This window comes from Phyllobates terribilis, unplaced genomic scaffold (assembly GCF_046119375.1).
Source record: "Phyllobates terribilis strain yellow unplaced genomic scaffold, ASM4611937v1 Scaffold_5__5_contigs__length_657084704, whole genome shotgun sequence".
Taxonomy (NCBI): Eukaryota; Metazoa; Chordata; class Amphibia; order Anura; family Dendrobatidae; genus Phyllobates; species Phyllobates terribilis.
In genome coordinates, this window is record NW_027362765.1 from 237393129 (window position 1) to 237414323 (window position 21195).

The following is a 21195-nucleotide window of genomic DNA, read 5'->3' on the forward strand; positions in this document are numbered from 1 at the left end:
CCAGATTCAGGTCCCAGGATCAGATGGCCACCATCGCCCGACCTGACCACATGAAGCTCTTGCGGTGCGGTGTGGTGCGGTGTGGTGCAGTGCGGTGCATGATTGTGTGTCTGCAGCCTGGCTAGCTCAGTCGGTAGAGCATGAGACTCTTAATCTCAGGGTCGTGGGTTCGAGCCCCACGTTGGGCGGTTGCTTATTGCTGCCTTTTACTACTTATGCTAACCACTGTCAACCCAGATAACCCCTTACGAACTGCTCCCTTCTGCTTGCTACAAAACATGACAAACAGCATAGCCCTGCAGGATAAAGGGCAGGGTAGGCCCAAAAGGATGGGAAGCGAAAGAAAAGCAGCAAGTGCCCAATGTTTTCGCAAGTGTCTGCAAAGTCAATGAGGGAAGAGATGCGCTGCAATGGTCAGCAAATGAGAAAAGGAGCTGTGCTGCATACATTACATTACATTAAAAGAACATAGTAACATAAAAAACGGAAAAAAACTTAATAAGGACAACAGCATAAACAAGCTCGTAGCCCATGACATATGAGTAAAGACATATGAATATGGAATAAAATAAAATAAAATAATTGCAGTCAAATAATCCTATAAAGGAATAGTAGGTCTCTTAAAGCTTAGTGACATAAAAAAGTTAGAGGTTGATAAACACTCTCGACCAAGGGAGTACTTTATTCGCAGAAGGGTGGAGGGAGTGGATGGGTGTAAACAAAAGGGAAAAGGGATAAGAATAGGGACTAAGAATAGAAAGAATATCATATTAGGAGATTGATATGGTTTTCTAGGGGGGGGGGGGGCAAGGAAAGAATTAAACCTCCTGGCTCCGTTGGCTCCAAACTTTAGAAAATTTGGGATGGGTATAGGTTTCCCAGCTGGTGAGTTCCTCTAAGCGTCTAATCATGTTTACTTTATTTATCCATTCGGAGTGAGTAGGGGGAGATTCTTGTTTCCAATGTAGAGCGATCAGTTGTTTTGCAGAATCCAACAACAAGGGGATCAAGTCATGTTTTTTTGGCTTATAATTATCTGTTATAGAATTTCTTTAGGGGATAATGATTGTCTTATCAGTAGTGTTGAGCGAGCACTAAAATGCTCGGGTGCTCGAAGCTCGGGCCGAGCTCACTGTGATACTCGGGTGCTCGACCCGAGCAACGAGCCCAATGTTAGTCTATGGGAGACCCAAACATTTTTGCGGCGGCTCCCCCGGCAGTCTGTAGAAAGCCTAAAAAGTGCCCAAAACGATAGTGACAGTGCTCAAATGACATGGGGACAGCATGGGGATCGCCCCTGGAAGCATTTCTGACCCCCAGGTCACTGCTGTCAACAATGAGGTATTAAGCCACTTTTACAGGCTCACAATAAAACGTTCAAAAACGAAAGTGAAAGTGCTTTCCTGTGAAATATGTTAACCCCTTAACGACCATGGGTCTTTCTGTTTTTGTGTTTTCCTTTTTTGCTCCCCTTCTTCCCAGAGCCAGAACTTTTTTAATTTTCGTTCAATATGGCCATGTGAGGGCTTATTTTTTGCGGGACGAGTTGTACTTTTAAACACCATCACTGGTTTTACCATATCGTGTGCTGGAAAATGGGAAAAAAATTCCAAGTGCAGTGAAACTGCAAAAAAAATGCAATTCCACAGTTGTTTTTTGGGTCCTTTTTTTACCACGTTCACAGATTGCTAAAACTGACCTGCCATCATTATTTTCCAGGTCGTTACGAGTTCATAGACACCAAACATGTATAGGTTCTTTTTTATTTAAGTGGTGAAAAAAAAATCCAAAGCTTGCTAAAAAAAACAAAAAAAATGGCGCCATTTTCCGAGACCCTTAGCTTCTCCATTTTTCGGGATCTGGGGCCAGGTGAGGGCTTATTTTTTGCGTGCCGGGCTGACGTTTTTATTGATACCATTTTGGGGTAGATCCGATGTTTTTTCGCCCGTTATTGCATTTTATTGCAAAGTTGTAGCGACCAAAAAAACTTAATTCTGGCGTTTAAAATTTTTTTCTCGTTACGCCGTTTACTGATTGTATTAATTCTTCTTTTATATTGATAGATCGGGCGATTCTGAACGCGGCGATACCAAATATGTGTATGTGTTTTTTTTTTTATATATATATATTTTATTTGAATGGGGCGAAAGGGGGGTGACTTAAACTTTTATATATTTTTTATTTTTTTTATTTTTTTAAAAACTTTTTTTTACACTTTCTGCTTGCTTCTATAGTCTACAGAGGAGGCTAGAAGCAGCAGTTGTCTGATTGCTTCTACTGCATACAAGCGATGAGCAGATCGCTTGTATGCAGGAGAAATGCTCACTTGCTATGAGCGCTGTCCACTAGGTGGCGCTCATAGCAATTGAGACATGACAACCACAGGCGTCTGCTGCAGACCCTGAGTTGTCATGCCCACCCATTGGTGACCCGCGATCATGTGACAGGGTCACTGATGGGCGGGGCTTAGGACTCCCGGAAGCGCGAGTTAAATGCCACTGTCAGAGATTTAACATGTTAACAGCCGCGGGTGGATTGCGATTCCAATAATCAGCTGACATGTGCTCGCTTCAGTGCGGGCTCACCGCAGGAGCCCCCGCTGAACAGGCCTTCCCGACCTGGTGCGTACTATTACTGACCAGGTCGGAAAGGGGTTAAGGAACATCCTTTCCAGGGTAAAGACTTGTGTATAAGGTAAAATAAATAACCAAAAACAAAAATACTCCTCCACGCCTTGGGCTATGTTCACAAGTAGCATTTTTTATGCGTTTTTGCACGTTTGTATTGCTTTCAACTGTGACAAATGCATTCACCGGGAAATGTCATTTTAACATTTTACAACCTTATCTGGCCATGTGTTGTGTGACACATGCATACAGTGCTAAAAAGACATGGGAACAGCATGGGGAAGACCCCTGGAAGCATCTCTGACACCCAGGTCACTGCCTAAAAGTGTGCCCATCAGAAGTGATCCTTGCCACATCAGAAGATGCAGACTTGCAACTATCCCCGTGCAACTCCTTGTCCCAGGGCAGTGTTCAATTGTACCTCCCCCATAACTTGCAATACAAGCGCAAGTATGCAGCCAGCCACCCACCCACCCCCAGGCTGCAATACCATACTGCTAGCTTGCTTGCACTTGAAATTGGGCCTTTTAGGCATGTGGAGGTGGAATCTGGCCACCACGTCATGGCTGCATCGGTAGCCTGGTATTCATACTCAGTCCCCAGCCGCCCGGCGGCCGGGTGTACACGCTTGGTCCCCAGCCGCCAGGGGGCGGCCGGGTGTCCATACTCAGTCCCCAGCCGCCCCGCGGCCGGGTGCCCACACACAGTCCCCAGCCGCGTGGGGGTGGCCGGGTGTCCATAAACGGTCCCCATCCGCCCCTATTTGTCCCGGTGCGCCTTATACACAAGCGCGCATACCAAAACATTACCTGTGCCCTCCCCAGTGCATTTAGTGGGAAGGACAGCCTAACCACAAACACGTGGACAAGTGAATGTGGCCAGGAATGGTCCATCTCACTGACGCCTTCACACTGGGTTAATATTGTGGAAGCCGGGACACAGTTGGACACTGGGATGCAACACGTCCTCCAGACATAGAGGATTGCGGGTCCTGGGTCAATCAGGCTTCAACACAACGTTCAGAAGGTAGACAGCAGCAGTGGTCGGCCTCCTACACAACAAGTAAATTATTCATGATCATGAGGCCATCCACCTCCTTAGCTTTCTGTTCCTTGGAATGCAAGCGCATGTATGTAGTAGCAGCTAGGCCTGAGGTGGTCAGCGTTTTGGCGCATATTCTACCTCCTTCGAGGATTGCTGGATGTTTTCCTGCTACTATCCCAGTTCTATGACTCCCGTTAAAACAAAGCTTCAGGTGATGAATGATGGATGAGGTGGTGGCAAAGGAGAAAGAGCAGGAGGAACAGGGACCATTCACATCAATATCAGGCCAGCCAACCAAACATGTCTTGTAGGATATGTTTCTGTACCAAAAGGAGCGGTTCAGCTACACAGTTATAAGGCATACAGTGAATGCAATGCCTACCAAAAATTTCGAGGCACTCCAATGCCCCTTGGAAGTGACATGGAGGTCAGAGGGCCTTAACTAAACCGTTTTTTCCATTTATAGCAACTGGGTCTCCTGTACACTGTTGGCCTAAGCAGGGAATGGAAGGCTTTCCAAAAATTATTAGGCACTGCAATGCCCCTTGAAACAGACGTGGATTACAGCGTATTAAAAACCTTCTACCCATTATTGGGGAGTGGGTCTCCCTTAGGGTTCGCCTATGCATTGAAAAGCAAAAGCTGACAATAATTAGGAGGAAATGCAATGCCCGTTGCAAGAGTCGTGGAGGTTAGAGGTAATTAAAAACAACATGTCAATGCCCCTTGGAAGAGCTGTGGAGTTGAGAGTGGTTTAACAAGATGGTTTCAATGCCCCTTAGAAGAGACGTGGAGTTCAGAGTGTTATAACAAGACAGTTTTAATGCCCCTTGGAAGAGATGTGGAGGTCACAGTAGCTTAACAAGATGGTTTTAATGCCCCTTGGAAGAGACGTGGAGTTCAGAGTGGTTTAACAAGACAGTTTTAATGCCCCTTGGAAGAGTGGTGGAGGTTACAGTGGAATAAAAAGACAATATCAATGCCCCGTGGAAGAGACGTGGAGGTCACAGTAGCTTAACAAGACGGTTTTAATGCCCCTTGGAAGAGTGGTGGAGGTCGCAGTGGAATAAAAAGACAATATCAATGCCCCTTGGAAGAGTGGTGGAGGTTGCAGTGGAATAAAAAGACAATGTCAACGCCCTGTGGAAGAGACGTGGAGGTCACAGTAGCTTAACAAGACGCTTTTAATGCCCCTTGGAAGAGTGGTGGAGGTCGCAGTGGAATAAAAAGACAATATTAACGACCCTTGAAAGAGACGTGGAGGTCACAGTAGCTTAACAAGATGATTTGAATGCCCCTTACAAGAGCCATGCAGTACAGCATATTAAAAACATTATTCCCATTATTGGGGAGTGGGTCTCCCATAGTCTTTGCCTATGCCTTCCAAGCAAAAGCTGCCAAAAATTAGGAAGGGGGAACTTGCAATGTCCCTTACAAGAACCATGCAGTACAGCATATTAAAAACATTATTCCCATTATTGGGGAGTGGGTCTCCCATAGTCTTTGCCTATGCCTTCCAAGCAAAAGCTGCCAAAAATTAGGACAGAGGAACTTGCAATGCTGGCAACATGGACCACGGTCACCCTGGTGGTATAGTGGTCGTGGAGGCTGAGGATAAGGAGAAGAGCAAAAAACAGCCGAAATGAGGAAGCGTATACCCATGTGTGGGTGTGAAGCGATGCATGGGAATACACCTCCCGAAATAACACAGTGGATTTGACTTTATGTTACTCTGCTGTCATTTGGTGGTGATGAGAAGTCTGGCCCAATCCAGCCCTTGTTCATTTTGATAAGGGTCAGCTTGTCAGCATTGTCAGTTAACAGGCAAGTGCGCTTATCAGTTATAATTCCCCCAGCGGCACTAAAAACACGCTCCGATAACACGCTAGCGGCAGGGCAGGCCAGGACCTCCAAGGCATACAGAGTGAGTTCATTCCAAGTGTCCAGCTTGGATACCCAATAATTAAAAGGCACAGAGGAATCACGGAGGACGCTGGTACTCCCTCACCATCTTTTGAAACTTTCCACTCCTTGTGAGAGTACCCTGCGCCTCAGGGCCTGTAAGCTGGGCAGGTCTCAGAAAACTGTCCTAGAACATTGATAGTGTTCCCCTACCTCTGCTGGATTGGAGTTGCGTCTCTCTCGCCTGTATGCCTTAGTTGGGCAGCGAACTGTGACCTCTGCCGCTACCGTGTTCAGATGGGAATTTTTTTAATAGTTCTGCAGCAAGGGCCTTCTTGTACTGCCCCATTTTTGTAGACCTCTCCAACTCAGGAATAAGAGAGTGAAAGTTCTCCTTGTAGAGGGGGTCTAAAAGTGTCATCAACCAGTAATGACTGTCACCCAACATTTTGACAATGCGAGGATCACGGTTAAGGCAGCGTAACATAAAGTCAGCCATGGGTGCCAGACTGGTAACGGGCAAGACTTCCGTGTCCTCACCAACATGACGACTGATAGTGTTGAGCGATCACTAAAATGCTCGGGTGCTCGAAGCTCGGGCCGAGCTTACCGTGATACTCGGGTGCTCGACCCGAGCAACGAACCCAATGTTAGTCTATGAGAGACCCGAGCATTTTTGCGGCAGCACCCCCGGCAGTCTGTAGAAAGCCTAAAAAGTGCCCAAAACGATAGTGACAGTGCTCAAAAGACAAGGGGGCAGCATGGGGATCGCCCCTGGAAGCATTTCTGACCCCCAGGTCACTGCTGCCAACAACGTGGTCAGAGGTATTAAGCCACTTTTGCGGGCTCACAATAAAACGTTCAAAAACGAAACTGAAACGGTTTTCCTGTGAAATATGTTAAGGAATTTCCTTTCCAGGGTAAAAACTTGTGTATAAGGTAAAATAAATAACCAAAAACAAAAATACTCCTCCACACCTTGTTCACAAGTAGCATTTTTCATGCGTTTTTGCACTTTTGTATTGCTTTCAACCGTGACAAATGCGTTCACTGGGAAATGTAATTTTAACATTTTACAACCTTATCTGGCCATGTGCTGTGTGACACATGCATACAGTGCTGAAAAGACAAGGGATCAGCATGGGGAAGACCCCTGGAAGCATCTCTGACCCCCAGGTCACTGTCTAAAAGTGTGCCCATCAGAAGTGATCCTTGCCGCATCAGAAGATGCAGACTTGCAACTATCCCCGTGCAAGTCCTTGTCTCAGGGCAGTGTTCAATTGTACCTCCCCAATTCCTTGCAATGCAAGCGAAAATATGCAGCCAACCACCCACCCACCCGCAGGCTGCAATACCATACTGCTAGCTTTCACTTGAAATGGGGCCTTTTAGTTTGGAGGAGGCCGAAGCTGGCCACTACCTCATGGCCGCTTCGGCAGCGAGGTATCCATACTCTGTCCCCAGCCGCCCGGCGGCCGGGTGTCCACGCTCGGTCCCCAGCTGCCAGGTGGCGGCCAGGTGTCCATACTCGGTCCCCAGCCGTCCTGATTTCTCCTGTAACCTTCCCCCACACTTTTCTTAGCCTGGCCTGCTTTAGGGCAGCATTGGACGAGCCCACCAGAGAACCAGACTCCTCCGGTGGGCCCTGGCTTCTCCATCAGGGGAGTTGAGAGTGCCTAGGTGAGGAGCATGATGATGATGATAGAAGTTAGCATCTGCTTTGTTTTCTTGGAATGCAAGCGCATGTATGTAGTAGCGGCTAGGCCTGAGGTGGTCCGCGTTTTGGCGCATATCCTACCTCCTCCGAGGATTGCTGGATGTTTTCCTGCTACTATCCCAGTTCTATGACTCCCGTTAAAACAAAGCTTCAGGTGATAAATGATGGATGAGGTGGTGGCAAAGGAGAAAGAGCAGGAGGAACAGGGACCATTCACATCAATATCAGGCCAGTCAACCAGATATGTCTTGTAGGATATGTTTCTGTAACAAAAGGGGCGGTTCGGCTACACAGTTATAGGGCATACAGTGAGTGCAATGCCTACCAAAAATTTCCAGCCACTTCAATGCCCCTTGGAAATGACATGGAGGTCAGAGGGCGTTAACTAAACCTTTTTTTCGATTTATAGCAACTGGGTCTCCCGTGCACTGTTGGCCTAAGCAGTGAAAGGAAGGCTTTCCAAAAATTATGAGGAATTGCAATGCCCCTTAGAAGAGCCATGTGTGGCACCCCAGGGGTCTGGTCACCACAGTAATAGAGATATTACGTCGGAGAGCAAGTGGGAGGTTTCCTGGTCAGGATCCCTTAAACATGCAACATCCTCCTGCCCCAGTCCTGGGAGGGGAGAATTCTGCCCTTATAAACTGGATCTGGGGCGTGGTTGAGTGAGTCAGAGAACAGTCAGAGTCAGAGTGAGAGCAAGGGAAAGTAACAGCAAGGAGCTCTGTAGGAGCTAGGAGCTAAAGACCAGGGGCTGGAAGCTGAGCAGAGCTCGCCCTGGCAGAAGACAATAGGAACCGGACACAGGAGTCTGAAGCTGTGAGGACTTATATATCCAGCAGCAGAAACCAGCCGGCAGGGGATTTCAGGTCCTCTGGCCATAGAAGCCCGGAGGCTCAGTCACAAGCAAGGGACCAGCACCGCCGTCGTGGAGCGGAGCCTAACAGAAGGCCCCAAGTCACCAGCCATACGGGTGAGCACTACACGGTACACTCTGGGACGTGGGCTACTTCTATCCGCTTACAGCAAGGTAGCCAGGAAGAGTGCAGACAGACGGGGAGGCCTACAACTCCACCTGGCCAGGGGAACTCCTGCTTGCTCACAGACTGACCAGGCCTCTTATGCTAGCCAGTACTCCCGGGAGGGTCTACCTTATAATCATCAATAAAGACCCTGAACTGCACTGCAAAGACTCTGAGTCGTTCCTGCTGCGCTCGTGCACCATCACCCCCATCATCCACACTCACTGCCCTGAGGCTATACTCCTCCCAAGGGGAGTTATCCCATTCTATGCTGCGCACACAACACCAGCCTCAGCGGTCTGCCTTGCAGCGGTGGTACTCCCTGACCGCAATCCACGGGTGGCGCAGTTGGACAATTCACCTCAAAACCTAAGAAAGACTGCCACTGGTTTGACCAGCCTGAGCCACGGGACCGGGTCACCGCCACGGAGACTACAGACCCCAGAGACCCGGCACCGGGTATCCCACACACGTGTACACACGGCCCAGGGGGCGCGTCACATGCAGTACAGCATATTACAAACATAAGTCCCATTATTGGGGAGTGGGTGTCCCATAGTATTTTCTTATGCCTTGCAAGCAAAAGCTGCCAAAAATTAGGACGGAGCAACTTGCAATGCCCCTTACAAGAGCCATGCAGTACAGCATATTACAAACATAAGTCCCATTATTGGGGAGTGGGTCTCCCATAGTATTTGCTTATGCTTTCCCAGCAAAAGCTGCCAAAAATTAGGACGGAGCAACTTGCCATGCCCCTTACAAGAGCCATGCAGTACAGCATATTACAAACATAAGTTCCATTATTGGGGAGTGGGTCTCCCATAGTATTTGCTTATGCTTTCCCAGCAAAAGCTGCCAAAAATTAGGACGGAGCAACTTGCAATGCCCCTTACAAGAGCCATGCAGTACAGCATATTACAAACATAAGTCCCATTATTGGGGAGTGGGTGTCCCATAGTATTTGCTTATGCCTTGCAAGCAAAAGCTGCCAAAAATTAGGACGGAGCAACTTGCAATGCCCCTTACAAGAGCCATGCAGTACAGCATATTACAAACATAAGTCCCATTATTGGGGAGTGGGTCTCCCATAGTATTTGCTTATGCTTTCCCAGCAAAAGCTGGCAAAAATTAGGATGGAGCAACTTGCAATGCCCCTTACAAGAGCCATGCAGTACAGCATATTACAAACATAGGTTCCATTATTGGGGAGTGGGTGTCCCATGGTATTTGCTTATGCTTTCCCAGCAAAAGCTGCCAAAAATTAGGACGGAGGAACTTGCAATGCTGGCACCCTGGTGGTATAGTGGTGGTGGAGGCTGAGGATAAGGAGAAGAAGATTAAACAGCCGAAAAGTGGAAGCGTATACCCATGTGTTGGTGTGAAGCGGTGCATGTGAATACACCTCCCGAAATAACACAGTGGATTTAACTTTATGTTACTCTGCGGTCATTTGGTGGTGATGAGAAGTCTGGCCCAATCCAGCCCTTGTTCATTTTGATAAGGGTCAGCTTGTCAGCATTGTCAGTTGACAGGCGAGTGCGCTTATCAGTTATAATTCCCCCAGCGGCACTAAAAACACGCTCCGATAACACGCTAGCGGCAGGGCAGGCCAGGACCTCCAAGGCGTACAGAGCGAGTTCATTCCAAGTGTCCAGATTGGATACCCAATAATTAAAAGGCACAGAGGAATCACGGAGGACGCTGGTACGATCGGCAAGGTACTCCCTCACCATCTTTTGAAACTTTCCACTCCTTGTGAGAGTACCCCGCGCCTCAGGGCCTATAAGCTGGGCGGGTGTCAGAAAACTGTCCCAGAACATTGACAGTGTTCCCCTGCCTCTGCTGGATTGGAGTTGCATCTCTCTCGCCTGTATGCCTTGGTTGGGCAACGAACTGTGACCTCTGCCGCTAGCGTGTTCAGATGGGAATTTTTTTAAGAGTTCTGCAGCAAGGGCCTTCTGGTATTGCCCCATTTTTGTAGATCTCTCCACCTCAGGATTAAAAGAGTGAAAGTTCTCCTTGTAGCGGGGGTCTACAAGTGTCATCAACCAGTAATGACTGTCACCCAACATTTTGACAACGCGAGGGTCACGGTTAAGGCAGCGTAACATAAAGTCAGCCATGCGTGCCAGACTGGTAACGAGCAAGATTTCCGTGTCCTCACCAAGATGACGACTGACCATGCTCTCCTCCTCCTCCTCCTCTTCCTCCTCCCCTCTGTCCTCAGGCCACCCACGCTGAACCGACGGTATGACACTTGTACAGGTACTACCGTCTACAACACATGATAGCAGCTCCTGTTCTTCCTCCTCCTCCTCCTCCTCTCCCTCATTGTCCCCCAATGCACATTGGGATGAGATGAGGCTGGGCTGTGTGTAATCGCCCGCTACGGCTTCTTGATCCATCTCATCATACTCTGGCTGCAATGCCTCCTCTTTAATTCTCTGCAGAGAGCGTTGCAAAAGACAGACAAGTGGGATGCTGACACTAATGATGGCGTCATCGCCACTCACCATCTTGGTGGCCTCCTCAAAGTTTGTCAGGATGGTACATATGTCAGACATCCAGGTCCACTCCTGAGGTCTTATGTGTGGAGTCTGACCTGAATATCGACTGCCTTGTTGCAGCTGGTACTCCACAACTGCTCTCTTCTGCTAACAAATCCTTTGCAACATGTGGAGGGTAGAGTTCCAACGTGTGGGGACATCACACACCAGTCGGTGTGCCGGAAGCTGCAAATGCTGCTGCAACACAGCAAGGGCGTCGGAAGCTGTAGCCGACTTGCGAAAATGAGCTGACAGGCGTCGTACTTTCACGAGCAGATCTGGCAACTCGGGGTACGATTTAAGAAACTGCTGAACCACGAGGTTAAGCACATGAGCCAGGCATGGTACGTGTGTGATCTCACCTCGCCTCAGAGCCGCCACCAGGTTACGGCCATTGTCACACACGACCATGCCGGAATGTAGGTTCAGCGGTCTCAGCCACAGATCTGCCTGCTCTTTCACAGCTGTCCACAACTCACAAGCAGTGTGAGGTTTATCACCTAAGCTTATGAGTTTCAGCACAGCCTGTTGCCACTTGGCGGAGGCAGTGCTGCAATACTTGCAGCTTGTAACTGATGTGGTGATATCTGAGATGGAGGCTGAACATGAGGAGGAGGAGGAGGAGGATGCGCAGGAGCTGTACACTGTGGGGGCAACTCTGACTGACATAGGGCCCGCAATCCTCGGTGTGGGGAGGATGTGTTCCGTCCCAAGGTCAGACTGGGTCCCGGCTTCCACTATGTTTACCCAGTGTGCCGTCAGAGAGATGTACCGTCCCTGGCCACAAGCACTTGTCCACGTGTCCGTTGTCAGGTGGACTCTCCCTGTAACTGCGTTGTTGAGGGCACGGCAGATGCTTTGGGACTAGAGATGAGCGTTGTTCTACTTGAACTGTTCGCCAATCTCAAATTCGAGCTGTTTTGGGCGGTGTTCGAGCCGTTCGGCGAACACGAACAATTTGAGAAAAATTCGGCTGTTCGAGGTTATGTTCGATAACTGTTCGTGCACCAAAATCATAACTGGATTTTTTCTCAGTAATGATGAAAATTAATGTTAATACGCAGTTTGAGTGTACAGCGGGGTGGGGGAGGGGCAGGGGATGGATCTCTGCAGGAACAATGAAGATCTCCATTTTTTTTGCTCTTTCCCGCATTTGCAGTGGGGAGGTGCAATCTGTCAGCCTATCAGCAGCGCACACACGGAGCGAAGTGCTTTTTTTCACACAAGCAAGGGCATGTGTCATTGGCAGTGTATGTCACATGTCCTTGCCCTATAAGACCAAGCCATTTTCCCCGTCGCCACCATTTTCTCACTGCTGCAGCTGCGTGTTAGACGGCACCGCTGTTGCTGTGTGCGCCATACCTTGTTAATTTCAAGCCAATTTTCGCACAAATATACAGATAGCTTGGGAGTAGGGAATAGTTGTGATTGCAGTCCTTTTAAGGACTAGGTTACAGCATTTCCTACGACTTTTATCAGGGAGGTCTGTGCTCTTAAATAGATAGGTTGTGGGAGTAAAGACTAATTGTAATTGGAGTCCTTTTCAGGACTAGGTTACATCAGTTCCTATCAGTTTTTGCCAGGCAGGTCTGTGCCAGTGCTGTGCAAGTTTTTTTCACAGCATTTGGCTGAATCTAGCAAAGCTAATCCTTTTTGGCCTATTGCAGAGTGTGTTAGTCAGTGGAGTAGCCTATCTGTGTTGCAAGATATAACACCTGTGTATAGAATACCAATTTTTTTACTGCACCTAGTGAAGTAAAATCTTTTGGGCATAGCATCATTCTATTAGTCCATCTATACTGACCTCCATCAGGTTGCAAACTGAATATAATTTTTTTCTGCATCTAGCTCTGAAAAAATAGTTGGGCTTCTAGCAGTGTGTGGGACTTCGTCTATTAGTCCATCTATACTGACCTCCATCAGGTTGCAAATTAAAAATAATTTTATTCTGCATCTAGCTCTGAAAAAATATTTGGGCTTCTAGCAGTGTGTGGGACTTGGTCTATTAGTCCATCTATACTGACCTCCATCAGGTTGCAAATTAAAAATATTTTTTTTCTTCATTTAGCTCTGAAAAAATATTTGGGCTTCTAGCAGTGTGTGGGACTTGTTCTATTAGTCCTTCTATACTGACCTCCAGCAGGTTGCAAATTGAATATAATTTTTTTCTGCATCTAGCTCTGAAAAAATAGTTGGGCTTCTAGCGGTGTGTGGGACTTGGTCTATTAGTCCATCTATACTGACCTCCATCAGGTTGCAAATTAAAAATAATTTTTTTCTGCATCTACCTCTGAAAAAATATTTGGGCTTCTAGCAGTGTGTGGGACTTGGTCTATTAGTCCATCTATACTGACCTCCATCAGGTTGCAAATTAAAAATAATTTTTTTCTGCATCTAGCTCTGAAAAAATAGTTGGGCTTCTAGCGGTGTGTGGGACTTGGTCTATTAGTCCATCTATACTGACCTCCATCAGGTTGCAAATTAAAAATAATTTTTTTCTGCATCTAGCTCTGAAAAAATATTTGGGCTTCTAGCAGTGTGTGGGACTTGGTCTATTAGTCCATCTATACTGACCTCCATCAGGTTGCAAATTAAAAATATTTTTTTTCTGCATCTAGCTCTGAAAAAATATTTGGGCTTCTAGCAGTGTGTGGGACTTGGTCTATTAGTCCATCTATACTGACCTCCATCAGGTTGCAAATTAAAAATAATTTTTTTCTGCATCTAGCTCTGAAAAAATATTTGGGCTTCTAGCAGTGTGTGGGACTTGGTCTATTAGTCCATCTATACTGACCTCCATCAGGTTGCAAATTAAAAATAATTTTTTTCTTCATTTAGCTCTGAAAAAATATTTGGGCTTCTAGCAGTGTGTGGGACTTGGTCTATTAGTCCATCTATACTGACCTCCATCAGGTTGCAAATTAAAAATAATTTTTTTCTGCATCTAGCTCTGAAAAAATATTTGGGCTTCTAGCAGTGTGTGGGACTTGGTCTATTAGTCGATCTATACTGACCTCCATCAGGTTGCAAATTAAAAATAATTTTTTTCTGCATCTAGCTCTGAAAAAATATTTGGGCTTCTAGCAGTGTGTGGGACTTGGTCTATTAGTCCATCTATACTGACCTCCATCAGGTTGCAAATTAAAAATAATTTTTTTCTGCATCTAGCTCTGAAAAAATATTTGGGCTTCTAGCAGTGTGTGGGACTTGGTCTATTAGTCCATCTATACTGACCTCCATCAGGTTGCAAATTAAAAATAATTTTTTTCTGCATCTAGCTCTGAAAAAATATTTGGGCTTCTAGCAGTGTGGGGGACTTGGTCTATTAGTCCATCTATACTGACCTCCATCAGGTTGCAAATTAAAAATAATTTTTTTCTGCATCTAGCTCTGAAAAAATATTTGGGCTTCTAGCAGTGTGTGGGACTTGGTCTATTAGTCGATCTATACTGACCTCCATCAGGTTGCAAATTAAAAATAATTTTTTTCTGCATCTAGCTCTGAAAAAATATTTGGGCTTCTAGCAGTGTGTGGGACTTGGTCTATTAGTCCATCTATACTGACCTCCATCAGGTTGCAAATTAAAAATAATTTTTTTCTGCATCTAGCTCTGAAAAAATATTTGGGCTTCTAGCAGTGTGTGGGACTTGGTCTATTAGTCCATCTATACTGACCTCCATCAGGTTGCAAATTAAAAATAATTTTTTTCTGCATCTAGCTCTGAAAAAATATTTGGGCTTCTAGCAGTGTGTGGGACTTGGTCTATTAGTCCATCTATACTGACCTCCATCAGGTTGCAAATTAAAAATAATTTTTTTCTTCATTTAGCTCTGAAAAAATATTTGGGCTTCTAGCAGTGTGTGGGACTTGTTCTATTAGTCCTTCTATACTGACCTCCAGCAGGTTGCAAATTGAATATAATTTTTTTCTGCATCTAGCTCTGAAAAAATAGTTGGGCTTCTAGCGGTGTGTGGGACTTGGTCTATTAGTCCATCTATACTGACCTCCATCAGGTTGCAAATTCAAAATAATTTTTTTCTGCATCTAACCCAGCCAATAGTTTTGGCCTAATACCACAGTTTGGCCACTCAGCTCTGCTCGGTTACCATCCATTGTTTTTTTGTGCAAACAACTCCAGAGTTGTGAATTAGTTAACCACCAAAATGAGTGGAAAAAGGCCTGCTGCTGGTGGAAAGGGGAATAGGCGTGTTGGGAAGGGGAAAAAAGGTTGTGTCCGTGGGGTAGGTGTTAAAGCAACAGTAACATCTGCAGAAGAAAGACCATCTTCCAGCCAAACTAAAATGTCTACTTCTTTTAGCGGACAATGTGATAAGATCCCTTTCTTACGGCCACGCCAATCGCTACAAATTCCAGATGAGGCACAAAAACATCAGGTGCTTCAACGGATATCAAGTGCTCCTTTAAGTGGGCTCTCCTCCACATCAACTTCAACATCACAAATACTCCAGTCCTCAAAGGTGTCACCCAAATCGCACTTGCTTCCTCACAGCTCCCAAATCTCCAGCTGCCCGTCTGAGTATGAGGTAGAACAGATGGTTGAGTCTGCAGAGCTGTTTACTCATACTATAGCCTGGGAATCAGAGGTCGACTCCAGCGCTTCTGTGAATCCAGACGAGGAAATGATCTGCACTGATGCCCAGAATCTTTATGAGTCGCATCCAGGACCAGACGCAGAAGGTTCTGACCATAATGTAGACCCTCATTCCCAAACTGTAACTCCTGTTGGTGGAGACAATGAGGAAGACGATGATAAGACTCAAATACCTGATTGGAGCGACAACTTTAGTTTTTTGTCAGGGCAGGAACAGGTTGGCTCTGAGGACGACAGGTGTGATAACGCACAGGGTGATGATGATGAGGTCGGAGATCCCACTTACTGTCAACCCACAGTCAGCCAAGAGATGAGGTCAGCAGAGGAGGTGGAGGAAGATGCTAGTGACGACGAGGTCAGGTTGCGCCTTCCTGGACAGAGACGTAGTACTGGAAGCACGTCAACAACTGCATCCTCAAACACAACTCTGCCTCTCACCACAAGTCATGGTGGCTCTTCAGGTCGCATGGGTGCTAAGCCTTGCATAGCCTGGGCATTTTTTCAGATCGATAAAGATGACCCAACTCGTGTTATCTGTAACATTTGTCAGCAAAAGCTAAGTAGAGGCCAAAAAATACATAGTTTGAGTACTTCATGCATGAACCGGCACATGGACATGAAGCATAAGTTGCAGTGGGAAGCTCAGTGTGCTACAATGCGGCCTAGCCGGCCGGGCCAATCACCGTCTGCCATATCTTGTGCATCCGCGGCCTCTTCATCCTCTGTGACTGGGGGGACAGCAGTCACACCTGTTTTGGGGCGCAGACCTGCCACCTCTTTACCCGCAACAGCCAGCGTGATTGGCAGGTCATCATTTTCTTTGGAGGTGGTAACACCAGCTGGTGTTGAGCGCTGTCCGACATCGATAGCACCACCTTTAGATCAAGGCAACCTAACATGTCCGCCTGCATCTTCCTCACAGACCGGCAGTTTGCCAGGGACACCCTTATCAACCCCGTCTAAGCACAATAGCCAGCCCTCGGTCCCTCAGATGTGGACAAGTAAAAGACCATTTCCTCCTAGCCATGAGAAAGCTAAGAGGTTGAATTTCACCATCTGCAAGCTCTTGGCTACAGAAATGCTGCCTTTCCGCCTGGTGGACACAGAGGATTTTCGAGACCTTATGTCCGTCGCAGTGCCCCAGTACCAGATGCCCAGTCGGCACTACTTCTCAAAGAAAGGTGTGCCTGCGCTCCACCAGCATGTCGCACACAACATCACCGCTTCTTTGAGAAACTCTGTGTGTGACAGGGTGCATTTCACCACAGACACTTGGACGAGTAGGCATGGACAGGGGCGTTACATGTCGCTGACTGGGCACTGGGTAACTATGGTGACAGCAGGACAAGGGGCTGCTGTCCAAGTCTTGCCGTCCCCACGAGTTGTGCGTCAATCCTCTTTATGTCAAAGTTCCTCCACTGCTTCTGCCTCCTCAACCTCCTCTCGGTCTTCCACCTGCACCCAAAGCCTGTCTGGTCATGCCACAAGCTTTCTAACTGCGCAGAAGGGATCCTGCACACCTCCTTACTATGCTGGCAGTAGGGCTCAACGTCATCAGGCGGTTTTTACATTGAAATGTCTGGGAAATGTGAGTCACACAGCTGAGGAGTTGTGGTCAGCTCTGGAGAACCAATTTCATGAATGGTTGTCTCCACTGGACCTGAAACCAGGGAAGGCCGTGTGCGACAATGCTGCAAACCTGGGTGCGGCCCTTCGCCGGGGCAATGTCACACACGTGCCTTGTATGGCTCACGTGTTGAACCTGGTTGTCCAGCAATTTTTAGCCCACTATCCCAGACTAGATGGCCTTCTGCAGAGGGCACGGTCGCTGTGTGCTCACTTCCGCCGTTCGCATCCCGCAGCTCAGCGACTTACATCTCTACAGAAGTCGTTGGGCCTGCCACTTCACCGGCTAAAATGCGATGTGCCTACCCGGTGGAATTCAACTCTGCACATGTTGCAGCGACTGTGGCAGCACCGACAAGCCCTGGTGCAATACGTTCTGACGTATAGCCTGGGCCAACGAGATTCAGAGGTGGGGCAAATCACGCTGGAGGAGTGGTCTCAGATCAGGGACCTATGCACCCTTCTGCACAGTTTTGAAATGGCGACGAAGATGTTTAGTGCTGACGATGCCATTATCAGCATGACTATTCCGGTGATTTACATGCTGGAGCACATGTTAAACAGAATTCGGAGTCAGGTGGTGGCACAAGAGGAGGTGGAGGAAGTAGAGGAGGAGGAGTTGTATGCGGAAGGGCTAACATCTGCAAGGTCCAGATGGTCGGCAGCACCAAGGCGGCAGGCATGTGAGGGTGGGGGAGATGGTTTTACCAGGGCGCATGGTAGCAGCCAAACTAGTGAGGAAGGTGCAGGAGCCCAGGAAGAAGTGGAGGACGAACTGATGGAAGACTCATCAGATGAGGGAGACCTTGATCACATGTTGTGCGAGGTTGGGGGGAGAGGACAGAGGAAGGAAGCATGATTGTTACCTCGCCACCAACACAACAGGGACTTGGTGCTCCTGGATGCGCAACACACATGAGTGCCTTCTTGCTGCACTACCTGCAACATGACCCTCGAATTGTGAGAATTAGAAATAATCCTGACTACTGGGTTGCCACACTGTTAGATCCCCGGTACAAAAGTAAATTTGCAGAAATTATTCCTGCCATAGAAAGGGATGCACGCATGCAGGAGTATCAGCAGAGACTGTTGCAGAATCTTACATGTGCTTTTCCACAAAATACCAGTGGTGCACGTAGTGAATCTCACAGTTCCAACTTGCCAACCGTGGGACCGTCAAGTGTTCAGCACTCAAACCGTAACAGAACCACAGTATCTGCTGGTAACATCAATTTTGCGGAATCATTTCACCACTTTTTTAGCCCATCCTTTGCAAGGCCACAGGAGACAAGAAGTCTGACACATAGTCAACGCCTAGAGACGATGGTACAGGAGTATCTCCAAGTAAACATTGAAGCCACGACTGTGTCACTGGACCCTTGCTCTTTTTGGGCTTCCAATCTGGATAAATGGCCGGAGCTAGCCACTTACGCCTTGGAGATCTTGTCATGCCCCGCAGCCAGCGTTCTGTCTGAACGTGTGTTCAGCGCTGCTGGTGGTGTGCTGACAGATAAGCGCACGCGGCTCTCCACTGATAATGTAGACAGACTCACGTTCATAAAGATGAACAAATCATGGATCCGAAACGACTTTTCTACCCCTGTGTCATCCTGGGGAGAGTAAAAGCTTGATGATTGGTTAAAATCACCCTACCAACCGTTTTAAGCTTTCAAATTACTAATCATGTTTATCTGTATCTTGACTGGAAAATAATTTGGGCTTTGTAGCAGTGTGCAGCACTGATCCTATTAGGCCATCTATACTAAAGCTTCACCAGATTTAAAATTAAAAATAATTTTTAGCTGCATCTAGCCCGGAAAATAATTTTGGGGCTCCGAGATGCGCAAGGCACATAAGTGCCTTCTTGCTGCACTACCTGCAGCATGACCCTCATATTGTCAGAATTCGAAGTAATCATGACTACTGGGTTGCCACACTCTTAGATCCCCCAAACTTTTCGATCAACCTTTTCATTTTAATAAAGACCAAAAAAATGGTCATTTTTGAAATTATAAGCATTAGCAGGTTGTTAGAAACTGAAATCAAACAGTTTTCAACTCAAAACTTTATTCTAGGTGATGTTACATTTTCACATAGGACCCCTTGTTCGAAAGGAGCTTCTGAACTCTCTCGTCCATTGAATTTGTCAGGTTTTGGATGGTTTCTGCTTCAATTGTTTTGCATGAGGACAGAATACCCTCCCAGAGCTGTTGCTTAGATGTGAACTGCCTCCCGCCATCATAGACACTCCTTTTAATGATGCTCCAAAGGTTCTGAATGGGGTAGAGGTCAGGGGAGCATGGGGGTCACACCATAAGTTTGTCCCCTTTTATGCCCATATCAGCCAGAGATGCAGATGTTTTATGTGCAGCATGAGATGGTGCATTATCATGCAGAAAAATGATCTTGCTGTGAAATACACGGTTCTTCTTCTTGAACCATGGCAGGAAGTGCTGTTTGAGAAAATCCACATACATTATGGAGTTCATCTTTAGCGCCTTCAGGGATCCTAAAGGGGCCGACAATCTCTCTCCCCATGATTCCAGCCCAAAACATTACTCCACCTCCTCCTTGTTGGCGCTGTAGCCGTGTTTGCGTGGGGTGTCCATCAACCAGCCATCCTCCACTCCATCCATCTGGACCATCGAGCGCTGCACGGCACTCATCCGTGAACAAAACAGTTTTGAAATCAGTCTTCATGTAATGTTTGGCCCACTGGAGCCGTTTCTGCTTGTGTGAAGTGAATAGAGGAGGTCGACAGGATGGCGCATGCACAGCTGCAAACCTCTGAAGGACCCTGCATCTTGTTGTTCGGGGGACGTTGGAGGCACAAGCAGCTTCAAAAACTTGTCTGCTGCTATGACAAGGCTTTTTTGCCGCTGCTCTTTCAACATGACGTAATTGCCTGTAGGAAAGAGTCCTCAATTTGCCCTTATCAGCACGCACACGTGTGTACTGTGAATCAGCTACATACTTCTTGATTGCCAAGACACTTCATCCTGATCATCGCACAATGTTGATTGTAGTCATGCCTTGACCTAAACACTCCACAATTTGTTGCTTCTCAGCAGCCGACACATCCTTTTTCTTTCCCATTTTGGCAGAAAATGTAGGCTGCTTAATAATGTGAGAGAGCCTTCTTAAGTAGTCTTGCCTTTCATTGGACACACCTGCCAAACTAATTAGCACAGGTGTCTGCAATTGCTTACAGTGATATAAAGAGCCCTGACACACATCACCATCAATGAGTTTAACTGACAAACAAACAAATTCTTCCCTTATCACTCCTAAACACTTTTTGTATAATAATTTGGAACGCAGTGTACATGTGCTTTTCCACAAAACACCAGTGGTTCACGTAGTGAATCTTACAGTTCTAACTTGCCAACCGTGGTCTGTATGGAGTTGTTCAATAAAGGGCCCAAAATTAAGATAACATAGATGGGAGAGGTCTCTATGAATAGGAATTCCTAAGTATTTGATACCCTGTGAGGGCCAGGCAAAGGGAAAGTTGGACTGGATGGAATCCTATATGGATTTGGGGAGGGAGACATCGAGGGCCTCAGACTTCGCTGCATTGATTTTAAAATTTTTCCATGTAACAAAGTGATCTATTTCAGCCATAACAGCATGGATGGATATATGTGATTGAGTGATATATACTAGGACATCATCAGCAAATAGAGAGCACTTGTACTCGGTGCCTCCCACCTCAATCCACCTAATATTGGGGTTATGGCGAATTGATGAGAGCAGGTGCTCCGTCACTAGGATGTATAAGAGAGGGGACAGAGGACATCACTGCCTTGTCCCATTGGTGATTGTGAAAGGTGATGAAAATGTTCTGACGCACCCCCTGGGCCTTGGGACACCCGGAGCCGGACCCTTTTTGGTGGATGCTGGTGGTTGTAGTCTTCGTGGCGGCGACCCAGTTCCGTGGCTCAGGGCGGTCAAACCAGTGGCGGAACTATTTATGTGGTTTTCATGTTTAAATGTCCGACTACGCCACCCGTGGATTGCGGTCAGAGTGAACCGCCGCTACAGGGCAGACCACTGAGGCTGGTGTTGTGGGTGCAGCAGAGCGTAGCATAACTCCCCA

The 21195-nt window shown here is 47.1% G+C and overlaps 1 non-coding gene across 1 annotated transcript; it reads left to right on the forward strand.

The window, feature by feature from the left end:
• The first annotated feature begins 115 nt into the window (after positions 1 to 115).
• Positions 116 to 188, forward strand: TRNAK-CUU (transfer RNA lysine (anticodon CUU)). Its single transcript has one exon. It is a non-coding gene; the product is annotated as a tRNA-Lys (tRNA).
• Positions 189 to 21195: the final 21007 nt, after the last annotated feature.